Genomic DNA, 16,863 nt, shown 5'->3' on the forward strand with positions numbered 1-16,863 from the left:
CGTCACTTTGAGATACTATAGGTTCTATGACTTCTCTTTCTAAATCGAGGAGCGTTTCTATGGCAACGACAGGATCTCCTATTGGGATTCGAGTATCTCATGTCGGATGCACTATTCCTTCTTTATTGCATCCGTGGATCCCTCACAATGACGAATTAACACAGAAATTGCGTCGCTATGAAATACTATAGGTTCTATGACTTCTCTTTCAAAATCGAGGAACGATCCTATAACAACGACAGGATCTCCTATTGGGAGGCGAGTATCTCATGTCGGAAGCACTATTCTTTCTTTATTGCATCCGCCGATCCCTCACAATGACGAAGTAACACAGAAGTTGCGTCGCTATGAAATACTATAGGCTGTATGACTTCTCTTTCTAAATCGAGGAGTGTTTCAATGGCAACGACAGGATCTCCTATTGGGAGGCGAGTATCTCATGTCGGATGCACTATTCCTTCTTTATTGCATCCGTTGATCCCTCACAATTATGAATTAACACAGAAATTTCGTCGCTATGAAATACTATAGGTTCTATGACTTCTCTTTCTAAATTGAGGACCGTTTCTATGGCAACGACAGGATCTCCTATTGGGAGGCGAGTATCTCATGTCGGATGCACTATTCCTTCTTTATTGCATCCGTCGATCCCTCACAATGACGAATTAACACAGAAATTGCGTCGCTATGAAATACTATAGGTTCTATGACTTCGCTTTCTAAATCGAGGAACGATCCTATGGCAACTACAGGATCTCCTATTGGGAGGCGAGTATCTCATGTCGGAAGCACTATTCTTTCTTTTTTGCATCCGTCGATCCCTCACAATGATGAAGTAACACAGAAGTTGCGTCGCTATGAAATACTATAGGTTGTATGACTTCTCTTTCTAAATAGAGGAGCGTTTGTATGGCAACGACAGGATCTCCTATTGGGAGGCGAGTATCTCATGTCGGAAGCACTATTCCTTCTTTATTGCATCCGTCGATCCCTCACAATGACGGATTAGCACAGAAATTGCGTCGCTATGAAATACTATATGTTCTATGACTTCTCTTTCTAAATCGAGGAACGATCCTATGGCAACGACATGATCTCCTATTGGGAGGCGAGTATCTCATGTCGGAAGCACTATTCTTTCTTTATTGCATCCGTCGATCCCTCACAATGACGAAGTAACACAGAAATTGCGTCGCTATGAAATACTATAGGTTGTATGACTTCTCTTTCTAAATCGAGGAGCGTATCTATAGCAACGACTGGATCTCCTATTGGGAGGTGCGTATCTCATGTCGGATGCACTATTCGTTCTTTATTTTATCCGTCGTACATTCACAATGACGAATCAACACAGAAATTACGTCATTATGAAATACTATAGGTTTTATGACTTCTCTTTCTAAATCGAGGAGCGTTTCTATGGCAACGACAGGATCTCCTATTGGGAGGCGACTATCTCATGTCGGATGCACTATTCCCTCTTTATTGCATCCGTAGATCCCTCACAATGACGAATTAACACGGAAATTGCATCGCTATGAAATACTATAGGTTCTATGACTTCTCTATCTAAATCGAGGAACGATCCTGTTGCAACGACAGGATCTCCTATTACGAGGCGAGTATCTCAAGTCGGATGCACTATTCCTTCTTTATTGCATCCGTCGATCAATCACAATGACGAATTAACACAGAAATTGCGTCGCTATGAAATACTATAGGTTCTATGACTTCGCTTTCTAAATCGAGGAACGATCCTATGGCAACTACAGGATCTCCTATTGGGAGGCGAGTATCTCATGTCGGATGCACTATTCCTTCTTTATTGCATCCGTTGATCCCTCACAATGACGAATTAACACAGAAATTGCGTCGCTATTAAATACTATGGGTTCTTTGACTTCTCATTCTAAATCGAGGAGCGTTTCTATGGCAACGACAGGATCTCCTATTACGAGGCGAGTATCTCAAGTCGGATGCACTATTCCTTCTTTATAGCATCCGTCGATCCCTCACAATGACGAATTAACACAGAAATTGCGTCGCTATGATATACTATAGGTTCTATGACTTCTGTTTCTAAATCGAGGAGCGTTTCTATGGCAACGACAGGATCTCCTATTGGGAGGCAAGTATCTCATGTCGGATGCACTATTCCTTCTTTATTGCATCCGTCGATCCTTCACAATGACGAATTAACACAAAAAATTGCGTCGCTATGAAATACTATAGGTTCTATGACTTCTCTTTCAAAATCGAGGTGCGTTTCTATGGCAACGACGGGATCTCCTATTGGGAGGCGAGTATGTCATGTCGGATGCACTATTCCTTCTTTATTGCATCCGTCGATCCCTCACAATTACGAATTAACACAGAAATTGCGTCGCTATGAAATACTATTGGTTCTATGACTTCTCTTTCTAAATCGAGGAGCGTTTCTATGGCAACGACAGGATCTCCTATTGGGAGGCGTGTATCTCATGTCGGATGCACTATTCCTTCTTTATTGCATCCGTCGATCCCTCACAATGACGAATTAACACAGAAATTGCGTCGCTATGAAACACTACAGGTTCTATGCTTTCTGTTTCTAAATCGAGGAGCGTTTCTATGGCAACGACAGGATCTCCAATTTGGAGGCGATTATCTGATGTCGGATACACTATTCCTTCTTTATTGCATCCGTCGATCCCTCACAATGACGAATTAACACAGAAATTGCGTCGCTATGAAATACTATAGGTTCTATGACTTCTCTTTCTAAATCGAGGAGCGTTTCTATGGCAACGACAGGATCTCCTATTGAGAGGCGAGAATCACATGTCGGAAGCACTATTCCATCTTTATTGCATACGTCGATCCCTCACAATGACGAATTAACAGAGAAATTGCGCCGCTATGAAATACTATAAGTTCTATGACTTCTCTTTCTAAATCGAGGAGCGTTTCTATGGCAACGTCAGGATACCCTATTAGGATTCAAGTATCTCATGTCGGATGCACTATTCCTTCTTTATTGCATTCGTCGATCCCTCACAATGATGATTTAACACAGAAATTGCGTCGCTATGAAATACTATAGGTTCTATGACACCTCTTTCTATATCGAGGAGCGTTTCTATGGCAGCGACAGGATCTCCTATTGGGAAGCGAGTATCTCATGTCGGATGCACTATTCCTTCTTTATTGCATCCGTCGATCCCTCACAAAGACGAATTAACACAGAAATTGCGTCGCTATGAAATACTATAGGTTCTATGACTCCTCTTTCTAAATTGAGAAACGATCCCATGGCAACGACAGGATCTCCTATTGGGAGGCGAGTATCTCATGTCGGAAGCACTATTCTTTCTTCATTGCATCCGTCGATCCCTGACAATGACGAAGTAACACAGAAATTGCGTCGCTATGAGATATTGTAGGTTGTATGACTTGGCTTTCTAAATCGAGGAGCGTATTTATGGCAACGACAGGATCTCCTATTGCGAGGCGAGTATCTCATGTCGGATGCACTATTCCTTCTTTATTGCATCCGTCGATCCCTCACAATGACGAATTAAAACAGAAATTACGTCGCTATGAAATACTATAGGTTCTATGACTTCTCTTTCTAAATCGAGGAGCGTTTCTATGGCAACGACAGGATCTCCTATTGGGAGGCGAGTATCTCATGACGGATGCACCATTCCTTCTTTATTGCATTCGTCGATCCCTCACAATGACGAATTAACACGGAAATTGCATCGCTATGAAATACTATAGGTTCTATGACTTCTCTGTCTAAATCGAGGAGCGTTTCTATGGCAACGACAGGATCTTCTATTGGGAGGCGAGTATCTCATGTCGGATGCACTATTCCTTCTTTATTGCATCCGTCGATCCCTCAAAATGACGAATTAACACAGAAATTGCGTCGCTATGAAATACTATAGGTTCTATGCCTTCTCTTTCTAAATAGAGGAGCGTTTCTATGGCAACGACAGGATCTCCTATTGGGAGGCTAGTATCTCATGTCGGAAGCACTATTCCTTCTTTATTGCATCCGTCGATCCCTCACAATGACGAATTAACACAGAAATTGCGTCGCTATGAAATACTATAGGTTCTATGACTTCTCTTTGTAAATCGAGGAGTGTTTCAATGGCAACGACAGGATCTCCTATTGGGAGGCGAGTATCTCATGTCGGATGCACTATTCCTTCTTTATTGCATCCGTTGATCCCTCACAATGATGAATTAACACAGAAATTTCGTCGCTATGAAATACTATAGGTTCTATGACTTCTCTTTCTAAATCGAGGAGCGTTTCTATGGCAACGACAGGATCACCTTTTGGGAGGCGAGTATCTCATGTCGGATGCACTATTCCTTCTTTATTGCATCCGTCGATCATTCACAATGACAAATCAACACAGAAATTACGTCGCTATGTAATACTATAGGTTTTATGAATTCTCTTTCCAAATCGAGGAGCGTTTCTATGGCAACGACAGGATCTCCTATTGGGATTCGAGTATCTCATGTCGGATGCACTATTCCTTATTTATTGCATCCGTCGATCCCTCACAATGATGAATTAACACAGAAATTGCGTCGCTATGAAATACTATAGGTTGTATGACTTCTCTTTCTAAATCGAGGAGCGTTTCTATGGCAACGACAGGATCTCCTATTGGGAGGCGAGTATCTCATGTCGGATGCACCATTACTTCTTTATTGCATCCGTCGAACCCTCACAATTGCGAATTAACACGGAAATTGCATCGCTATGAAATACTATAGGTTCTTTGACTTCTCTTTCTAAATCGAGGAGTGTTTCAATGGCAGCGTCAGGATCTCCTATTGGTAGGCAAGTATCTCATGGTGGGTGCACTATTCCTTCTTTATTGCATCCGTTGATCCTTCACAATGATGAATTAACACAGAAATTGCGTCGCTATGAAATACTATAGGTTCTATGACTTCTCTTTTTAAATCGATTAGCATTTCTATGGCAACGACAAGATCTCCTATTGGGAGGCGAGTATCTCATGTCGGATGCACTATTCCTTCTTTATTGCATCCGTCGATCCCTCACAATGACGAATTAACACAGAAATTGCGTCGGTATGAAATACTATAGGTTCTATGACTTCTCTTTCTAAATCGAGGTACGATCCTATAACAACGACAGGATCTCCTATTGGGAGGCGAGTATCTCATGTCGGAAGCACTATTCTTTCTTTATTGCATCCGTCGATCCCTCACAATGACGAAGTAACACAGAAGTTGCGTCGCTATGAAATACTATAGGTTGTATGACTTCTCTTTCTAAATCGAGGAGTGTTTCAATGGCAACGACAGGATCTCCAATTGGGAGTCGAGTATCTCATGTCGGAAGCACTATTCTTTCTTTTTTGCATCCGTCGATCCCTCACAATGACGAAGTAACACAGAAGTTGCGTCGCTATGAAATACTGTAGGTTGTATGACTTCTCTTTCTAAACGGAGGAGCGTTTGTATGGCAACGACAGGATCTCCTATTGGGAGGCGAGTATCTCATGTCGGAAGCACTATTCCTTCTTTATTGCATCCGTCGATCCCTCACAATGACGAATTAACACAGAAATTGCGTCGCTATGAAATACTATAGGTTCTATGACTTCTCTTTCTAAATCGATTAGCATTTCTATGGCAACGACAAGGTCTCCTATTGGGAGGCGAGTATCTCATGTCGGATGCACTATTCCTTCTTTATTGCATCCGTTGATCCCTCACAATTATGAATTAACACAGAAATTTCGTCGCTATGAAATACTATAGGTTCTATGACTTCTCTTTCTAAATAGAGGATCGTTTCTATGGCAACGACAGGATCTCTTATTGGGAGGCGAGTATCTCATGTCGGATGCACTATTCCTTCTTTATTGCATCCGTCGATCCCTCACAATGACGAATTAACACAGAAATTGCGTCGCTATGAAATACTATAGGTTCTATGACTTCGCTTTCTAAATCGAGGAACGATCCTATGGCAACTACAGGATCTCCTATTGGGAGGCGAGTGTCTCATGTCGGAAGCACTATTCTTTCTTTTTTGCATCCGTCGATCCCTCACAATGACGAAGTAACACAGAAGTTGCGTCGCTATGAAATACTATAGGTTGTATGACTTCTCTTTCTAAATAGAGGAGCGTTTGTATGGCAACGACAGGATCTCCTATTGGGAGGCGAGTATCTAATGTCGGAAGCACTATTCCTTCTTTATTGCATCCGTCGATCCCTCACAATGACGAATTAACACAGAAATTGCGTCGCTATGAAATACTATAGGTTCTATGACTTCTCTTTCTAAATCGAGGAACGATCCTATGGCAACGACAGGATCTCCTATTGGGAGGCGAGTATCTCATGTCGGAAGCACTATTCTTACTTTATTGCATCCGTCGATCCCTCACAATGACGAATTAACACGGAAATTGCATCGCTATGAAATACAATAGGTTCTTTGACTTCTCTTTCTAAATCGAGGAGCGTTTCTATGGCAACGACATGATCTCCTATCGGGAGGCGAGTATCTCATGTCGGATGCACTATTCCTTCTTTATTGCATCCGTCGATCCCCCACAATGACGAATTAACACACAAATTGCGTCGCTTTGAGATACTATAGGTTCTATGACTTCTCTTTCTAAATCGAGGAGCGTATCTATGGCAACGACAGGATCTCCTATTGGGAGGTGCGTGTCTCATGTCGGATGCACTATTCGTTCTTTATTTTATCCGTCGATCATTCACAATGACGAATCAACACAGAAATTACGTCGCTATGAAATACTATAGGTTTTATGACTTCTCTTTCTAAATCGAGGAGCGTTTCTATGGCAACGACAGGATCTCCTATTGGGAGGCGAGTATCTCATGTCGGATGCACTATTCCCTCTTTATTGCATCCGTCGATCCCTCACAATGACGAATTAACACGGAAATTGCATCGCTATGAAATACTATAGGTTCTATGACTTCTCTATCTAAATCGAGGAACGATCCTGTTGCAAAGACAGGATCTCCTATTACGAGGCGGGTATCTGAAGTCGGATGCACTATTCCTTCTTTATTGCATCCGTCGATCCCTCACAATGACGAATTAACACGGAAATTGCATCGCTATGAAATACAATAGGTTCTTTGACTTCTCTTTCTAAATCGAGGAGCGTTTCTATGGCAACGACATGATCTCCTATTGGGAGGCGAGTATCTCATGTCGGATGCACTATTGCGTCCTTATTGCATCCGTCGATCCCTCACAATGATGAATTAACACAGAAATTGCGTCGCTATGAAATACTATAGGTTCTATGACATCTCTTTCTAAATCGAGGAGCGTTTCTATGGCAACGACAGGATCTCCTATTGGGAGGCGAGTATTTCATGTCGGATGCACCATTACTTCTTTATTGCATCCGTCGATCCCTCACAATGGCGAATTAACACGGAAATTGCATCGCTATGAAATACTATAGGTTCTTTGACTTCTCTTTCTAAATCGAGGAGTGTTTCAATGGCAGCGTCAGGATCTCCTATTGGTAGGCAAGTATCTCATGTTGGGTGCACTATTCCTTCTTTATTGCATCCGTTGATCCTTCACAATGATGAATTAACACAGAAATTGCGTCGCTATGAAATACTATAGGTTCTATGACTTCTCTTTCTAAATCGATTAGCATTTCTATGGCAACGACAAGATCTCCTATTGGGAGGCGAGTATCTCATGTCGGATGCACTATTCCTTCTTTATTGCAACCGTCGATCCCTCACAATGACGAATTAACACAGAAATTGCGTCGGTATGAAATACTATAGGTTCTATGACTTCTCTTTCTAAATCGAGGTACGATCCTATAACAACGACAGGATCTCCTATTGGGAGGCGAGTATCTCATGTCGGAAGCACTATTCTTTCTTTATTGCATCCGTCGATCCCTCACAATGACGAAGTAACACAGAAGTTCCGTCGCTATGAAATACTATAGGTTGTATGACTTCTCTTTCTAAATCGAGGAGTGTTTCAATGGCAACGACAGGATCTCCAAATGGGAGTCGAGTATCTCATGTCGGAAGCACTATTCTTTCTTTTTTGCATCCGTCGATCCCTCACAATGACGAAGTAACACAGAAGTTGCGTCGCTATGAAATACTATAGGTTGTATGACTTCTCTTTCTAAATAGAGGAGCGTTTGTATGGCAACGACAGGATCTCCTATTGGGAGGCGAGTATCTCATGTCGGAAGCACTGTTCCTTCTTTATTGCATCCGTCGATCCCTCACAATGACGAATTAACACAGAAATTGCGTCGCTATGAAATACTATAGGTTCTATGACTTCTCTTTCTAAATCGATTAGCATTTCTATGGCAACGACAAGGTCTCCTATTGGGAGGCGAGTATCTCATGTCGGATGCACTATTCCTTCTTTATTGCATCCGTTGATCCCTCACAATTATGAATTAACACAGAAATTTCGTCGCTATGAAATACTATAGGTTCTATGACTTCTCTTTCTAAATTGAGGATCGTTTCTATGGCAACGACAGGATCTCTTATTGGGAGGCGAGTATCTCATGTCGGATGCACTATTCCTTCTTTATTGCATCCGTCGATCCCTCACAATGACAAATTAACACAGAAATTGCGTCGCTATGAAATACTATAGGTTCTATGACTACGCTTTCTAAATCGAGGAACGATCCTATGGCAACTACAGGATCTCCTATTGGGAGGCGAGTATCTCATGTCGGAAGCACTATTCTTTCTTTTTTGCATCCGTCGATCCCTCACAATGACGAAGTAACACAGAAGTTGCGTCGCTATGAAATACTATAGGTTGTATGACTTCTCTTTCTAAATAGAGGAGCGTTTGTATGGCAACGACAGGATCTCCTATTGGGAGGCGAGTATCTCATGTCGGAAGCACTATTCCTTCTTTATTGCATCCGTCGATCCCTCACAATGACGAATTAACACAGCAATTGCGTCGCTATGAAATACTATAGGTTCTATGACTTCTCTTTCTAAATCGAGGAACGATCCTATGGCAACGACAGGATCTCCTATTGGGAGGCGAGTATCTCATGTCGGAAGCACTATTCTTACTTTATTGCATCCGTCGATCCCTCACAATGACGAATTAACACAGAAATTGCGTCGCTATGAAATACTATAGGTTGTATGACTTCTCTTTCTAAATCGAGGAGCGTATCTATGGCAACGACAGGATCTCCTATTGGGAGGTGCGTATCTCATGTCAGATGCACTATTCGTTCTTTATTTTATCCGTCGATCATTCACAATGACGAATCAACACAGAAATTACGTCGCTATGAAATACTATAGGTTTTATGACTTCTCTTTCTAAATCGAGGAGCGTTTCTATGGCAACGACAGGATCTCCTATTGGGAGGCGAGTATCTCATGTCGGATGCACTATTCCCTCTTTATTGCATCCGTCGATCCCTCACAATGACGAACTAACACGGAAATGCATCGCTATGAAATACTATAGGTTCTATGACTTCTCTATCTAAATCGAGGAACGATCCTGTTGCAAAGACAGGATCTCCTATTACGAGGCGGGTATCTGAAGTCGGATGCACTATTCCTTCTTTATTGCATCCGTCGATCCCTCACAATGACGAATTAACACGGAAATTGCATCGCTATGAAATACAATAGGTTCTTTGACTTCTCTATCTAAATCGAGGAGCGTTTCTATGGCAACGACATGATCTCCTATCGGGAGGCGAGTATCTCATGTCGGATGCACTATTCCTTCTTTATTGCATCCGTCGATCCCCCACAATGACGAATTAACACAGAAATTGCGTCGCTTTGAGATACTATAGGTTCTATGACTTCTCTTTCTAAATCGAGGAGCGTTTCCATGGCAACGACAGGATCTCCTATTGGGATTCGAGTATCTCATGTCGGATGCACTATTGCGTCCTTATTGCATCCGTCGATCCCTCACAATGATGAATTAACACAGAAATTGCGTCGCTATGAAATTCTATAGGTTCTATGACATCTCTTTCTAAATCGAGGAGCGTTTCTATGGCAACGACAGGATCTCCTATTGGGAGGCGAGTATTTCATGTCGGATGCACCATTACTTCTTTATTGCATCCGTCGATCCCTCACAATGGCGAATTAACACGGAAATTGCATCGCTATGAAATACTATAGGTTCTTTGACTTCTCTTTCTAAATCGAGGAGTGTTTCAATGGCAGCGTCAGGATCTCCTATTGGTAGGCAAGTATCTCATGTTGGGGGCACTATTCCTTCTTTATTGCATCCGTTGATCCTTCACAATGATGAATTAACACAGAAATTGCGTCGCTATGAAATACTATAGGTTCTATGGCTTCTCTTTCTAAATCGATTAGCATTTCTATGGCAACGACAAGATCTCCTATTGGGAGGCGAGTATCTCATGTCGGATGCACTATTCCTTCTTTATTGCATCCGTCGATCCCTCACAATGACGAATTAACACAGAAATTGCGTCGGTATGAAATACTATAGGTTCCATGACTTCTCTTTCTAAATCGAGGTACGATCCTATAACAACGACAGGATCTCCTATTGGGAGGCCAGTATCTCATGTCGGAAGCACTATTCTTTCTTTATTGCATCCGTCGATCCCTCACAATGACGAAGTAACACAGAAGTTGCGTCGCTATGAAACACTATAGGTTGTATGACTTCTCTTACTAAATCAAGGAGTGTTTCAATGGCAACGACAGGATCTCCTATTGGGAGGCGAGTATCTCATGTCGGATGCACTATTCCTTCTTTATTGCATCCGTTGATCCCTCACAATTATGAATTAACACCGAAATTTCGTCGCTATGAAATACTATAGGTTCTGTGACTTCTCTTTCTAAATTGAGGATCGTTTCTATGGCAACGACAGGATCTCTTATTGGGAGGCGAGTATCTCATGTCGGATGCACTATTCCTTCTTTATTGCATCCGTCGATCCCTCACAATGACGAATTAACACAGAAATTGCGTCGCTATGAAATACTATAGGTTCTATGACATCGCTTTCTAAATCGAGGAACGATCCTATGGCAACTACAGGATCTCCTATTGGGAGGCGAGTATCTCATGTCGGAAGCACTATTCTTTCTTTTTTGCATCCGTCGATCCCTCACAATGACGAAGTAACACAGAAGTTGCGTCGCTATGAAATACTATAGGTTGTATGACTTCTCTTTCTAAATAGAGGAGCGTTTGTACGGCAACGACAGGATCTCCTATTGGGAGGCGAGTATCTCATGTCGGAAGCACTATTCCTTCTTTATTGCATCCGTCGATCCCTCACAATGACGAATTAACACAGAAATTGCGTCGCTATGAAATACTATAGGTTCTATGACTTCTCTTTCTAAATCGAGGAACGATCCTATGGCAACGACAGGATCTCCTATTGGGAGGCGAGTATCTCATGTCGGAAGCACTATTCTTACTTTATTGCATCCGTCGATCCCTCACAATGACGAAGTAACACAGAAATTGCGTCGCTATGAAATACTATGGGTTGTATGACTTCTCTTTCTAAATCGAGGAGCGTATCTATGGCAACGACAGGATCCCCTATTGGGAGGCGAGTATCTCATGTCGGATGTACTATTTCTTCTTTATTGCATTCGTCGATCCTTCACAATGACAAATTAACACAGAAATTGCGTCGCTATGAAATACTATAGGTTCTATGACTTCTCTTTCTAAATCGAGGTGCGTTTCTATGGCAACGACGGGATCTCCTATTGGGAGGCGAGTATCTCATGTCGGATGCACTATTCCTTCTTTATTGCATCCGTCGATCCCTACAATGACGAATTAACACAGAAATTGCGTCGCTATGAAATACTATAGGTTCTATGACTTCTCTTTCTAAATCGGGGAGCGTATCTATGGCAACGACAGGATCTCCTATTGGGAGGCGTGTATCTTATGTCGGATGCACTATTCCTAGTTTATTGCATCCGTCGATCCCTCACAATGACAAATTAACACAGAAATTGCGTCGCTATGAAACACTACAGGTTCTATGCCTTCTGTTTCTAAATCGAGGAGCGTTTCTATGGCAACGACAGGATCTCCAATTTGGAGGCGATTATCTGATGTCGGATGCACTATTCCTTCTTTATTGCATCCGTCGATCCCTCACAATGACGAATTAACACAGAAATTGCGTCGCTATGAAATACTATAGGTTCTATGACTTCTCTTTCTAAATCGAGGAGCGTTTCTATGGCAACGACAGGATCTCCTATTGAGAGGCGAGAATCACATGTCGGAAGCACTATTCCATCTTTATTGCATACGTCGATCCCTCACAATGACGAATTAACACAGAAATTGCGTCGCTATGAAATACTATAGGTTCTATGACTTCTCTTTCTAAATCGAGGAGCGTTTCTATGGCAACGACAGGATCTCCTATTAGGATTCAAGTATCTCATGTCGGATGCACTATTCCTTCTTTATTGCATTCGTCGATCCCTCACAATGATGATTTAACACAGAAATTGCGTCGCTATGAAATACTATAGGTTCTATGACACCTCTTTCTATATCGAGGAGCGTTTCTATGGCAGCGACAGGATCTCCTATTGGGAAGCGAGTATCTCATGTCGGATGCACTATTCCTTCTTTATTGCATCCGTCGATCCCTCACAAAGACGAATTAACACAGAAATTGCGTCGCTATGAAATACTATAGGTTCTATGACTCCTCTTTCTAAATTGAGAAACGATCCTATGCCAACGACAGGATCTCCTATTGGGAGGCGAGTATCTCATGTCGGAAGCACTATTCTTTCTTTATTGCATCCGTCGATCCCTGACAATGACGAAGTAACACAGAAATTGCGTCGCTATGAAATATTGTAGGTTGTATGACTTGGCTTTCTAAATCGAGGAGCGTATTTATGGCAACGACAGGATCTCCTATTGCGAGGCGAGTATCTCATGTCGGATGCACTATTCCTTCTTTATTGCATCCGTCGATCCCTCACAATGACGAATTAAAACAGAAATTACGTCGCTATGAAATACAATAGGTTCTATGACTTCTCTTTCTAAATCGAGGAGCGTTTCTATGGCAACGACAGGATCTCCTATTGGGAGGCGAGTATCTCATGACGGATGCACCATTCCTTCTTTATTGCATTCGTCGATCCCTCACAATGACGAATTAACACGGAAATTGCATCGCTATGATATACTATAGGTTCTATGACTTCTCTGTCTAAATCGAGGAGCGTTTCTATGGCAACGACAGGATCTTCTATTGGGAGGCGAGTATCTCATGTCGGATGCACTATTCCTTCTTTATTGCATCCGTCGATCCCTCAAAATGACGAATTAACACAGAAATTGCGTCGCTATGAAATACTATAGGTTCTATGCCTTCTCTTTCTAAATAGAGGAGCGTTTCTATGGCAACGACAGGATCTCCTATTGGGAGGCTAGTATCTCATGTCGGAAGCACTATTCCTTCTCTATTGCATCCGTCGATCCCTCACAATGACGAATTAACACAGAAATTGCGTCGCTATGAAATACTATAGGTTCTATGACTTCTCTTTGTAAATCGAGGAGTGTTTCAATGGCAACGACAGGATCTCCTATTGGGAGGCGAGTATCTCATGTCGGATGCACTATTCGTTCTTTATTGCATCCGTCGATCATTCACAATGACGAATCAACACAGAAATTACGCCGCTATGTAATACTATAGGTTTTATGAATTCTCTTTCCAAATCGAGGAGCGTTTCTATGGCAACGACAGGATCTCCTATTGGGAGGCGAGTATCTCATGTTGGATGCACTATTCCTTCTTTATTGCATCCGTCGATCCCTCAAAATGACGAATTAACACAGAAATTGCGTCGCTTTGACATACTATAGGTTCTATGACTTCTCTTTCTAAATCGAGGATTGTTTCTATGGCAACGACAGGATCTCCTATTGGGATTCGAGTATCTCATGTCGGATGCACTATTCCTTATTTATTGCATCCGTCGATCCCTCACAATGATGAATTAACACAGAAATTGCGTCGCTATGAAATACTATAGGTTGTATGACTTCTCTTTCTAAATCGAGGAGCGTTTCTATGGCAACGACAGGATCTCCTATTGGGAGGCGAGTATCTCATGTCGGATGCACCATTACTTCTTTATTGCATCCGTCGATCCCTCACAATGGCGAATTAGCACGGAAATTGCATCGCTATGAAATACTATAGGTTCTTTGACTTCTCTTTCTAAATCGAGGAGTGTTTCAATGGCAGCGTCAGGATCTCCTATTGGTAGGCAAGTATCTCATGGTGGGTGCACTATTCCTTCTTTATTGCATCCGTTGATCCTTCACAATGATGAATTAACACAGAAATTGCGTCGCTATGAAATACTATAGGTTCTATGACTTCTCTTTCTAAATCGATTAGCATTTCTATGGCAACGACAAGATCTCCTATTGGGAGGCGAGTATCTCATGTCGGATGCACTATTCCTTCTTTATTGCATCCGTCGATCCCTCACAATGACGAATTAACACAGAAATTGCGTCGGTATGAAATACTATAGGTTCTATGACTTCTCTTTCTAAATCGAGGTACGATTCTATAACAACGACAGGATCTCCTATTGGGAGGCGAGTATCTCATGTCGGAAGCACTATTCTTTCTTTATTGCATCCGTCGATCCCTCACAATGACGAAGTAACACAGAAGTTGCGTCGCTATGAAATACTATAGGTTGTATGACTTCTCTTTCTAAATCGAGGAGTGTTTCAATGGCAACGACAGGATCTCCAATTGGGAGTCGAGTATCTCATGTCGGATGCACTATTCCTTCTTTATTGCATCCGTTGATCCCTCACAATTATGAATTAACACAGAAATTTCGTCGCTATGAAATACTATAGGTTCTATGACTTCTCTTTCTAAATTGAGGATCGTTTCTATGGCAACGACAGGATCTCTTATTGGGAGGCGAGTATCTCATGTCGGATGCACTATTCCTTCATTATTGCATCCGTCGATCCCTCACAATGACGAATGAACACAGAAATTGCGTCGCTATGAAATACTATAGGTTCTATGACTTCGCTCTCTAAATCGAGGAACGATCCTATGGCAACTACAGGATCTCCTATTGGGAGGCGAGTATCTCATGTCGGAAGCACTATTCTTTCTTTTTTGCATCCGTCGATCCCTCACAATGACGAAGTAACACAGAAGTTGCGTCGCTATGAAATACTATAGGTTGTATGACTTCTCTTTCTAAATAGAGGAGCGTATCTATGGCAACGACAGGATCTCCTATTTGGAGGAGAGTATCTCATGTCGGAAGCACTATTCCTTCTTTATTGCATCCGTCGATCCCTCACAATGACGAATTAACACAGAAATTGCGTCGCTATGAAATACTATAGGTTCTATGACTTCTCTTTCTAAATCGAGGAACGATCCTATGGCAACGACAGGATCTCCTATTGGGAGGCGAGTATCTCATGTCGGAAGCACTATTCTTACTTTATTGCATCCGTCGATACCTCACAATGACGAAGTAACACAGAAATTGCGTCGCTATGAAATACTATAGGTTGTATGACTTCTCTTTCTAAATCGAGGAGCGTATCTATGGCAACGACAGGATCTCCTATTGGGAGGTGCGTATCTCATGTCGGATGCACTATTCGTTCTTTATTTTATCCGTCGATCATTCACAATGACGAATCAACACAGAAATTACGTCGCTATGAAATACTATAGGTTTTATGACTTCTCTTTCTAAATCGAGGAGCGTTTCTATGGCAACGACAGGATCTCCTATTGGGAGGCGAGTATCTCAAGTCGGATGCACTATTCCCTGTTTATTGCATCCGTCGATCCCTCACAATGACGAATTAACACGGAAATTGCATCGCTATGAAATACTATAGGTTCTATGACTTCTCTATCTAAATCGAAGAACGATCCTGTTGCAAAGACAGGATCTCCTATTACGAGGCGGGTATCTGAAGTCGGATGCACTATTCCTTCTTTATTGCATCCGTCGATCCCTCACAATGACGAATTAAAACAGAAATTACGTCGCTATGAAATACAATAGGTTCTATGACTTCTCTTTCTAAATCGAGGAGCGTTTCTATGGCAACGACAGGATCTCCTATTGGGAGGCGAGTATCTCATGACGGATGCACCATTCCTTCTTTATTGCATTCGTCGATCCCTCACAATGACGAATTAACACGGAAATTGCATCGCTATGATATACTATAGGTTCTATGACTTCTCTGTCTAAATCGAGGAGCGTTTCTATGGCAACGACAGGATCTTCTATTGGGAGGCGAGTATCTCATGTCGGATGCACTATTCCTTCTTTATTGCATCCGTCGATCCCTCAAAATGACGAATTAACACAGAAATTGCGTCGCTATGAAATACTATAGGTTCTATGCCTTCTCTTTCTAAATAGAGGAGCGTTTCTATGGCAACGACAGGATCTCCTATTGGGAGGCTAGTATCTCATGTCGGAAGCACTATTCCTTCTCTATTGCATCCGTCGATCCCTCACAATGACGAATTAACACAGAAATTGCGTCGCTATGAAATACTATAGGTTCTATGACTTCTCTTTGTAAATCGAGGAGTGTTTCAATGGCAACGACAGGATCTCCTATTGGGAGGCGAGTATCTCATGTCGGATGCACTATTCGTTCTTTATTGCATCCGTCGATCATTCACAATGACGAATCAACACAGAAATTACGCCGCTATGTAATACTATAGGTTTTATGAATTC

This window comes from Schistocerca cancellata, chromosome 1 (assembly GCF_023864275.1).
Source record: "Schistocerca cancellata isolate TAMUIC-IGC-003103 chromosome 1, iqSchCanc2.1, whole genome shotgun sequence".
In the NCBI taxonomy this organism is placed as follows: domain Eukaryota; kingdom Metazoa; phylum Arthropoda; class Insecta; order Orthoptera; family Acrididae; genus Schistocerca; species Schistocerca cancellata.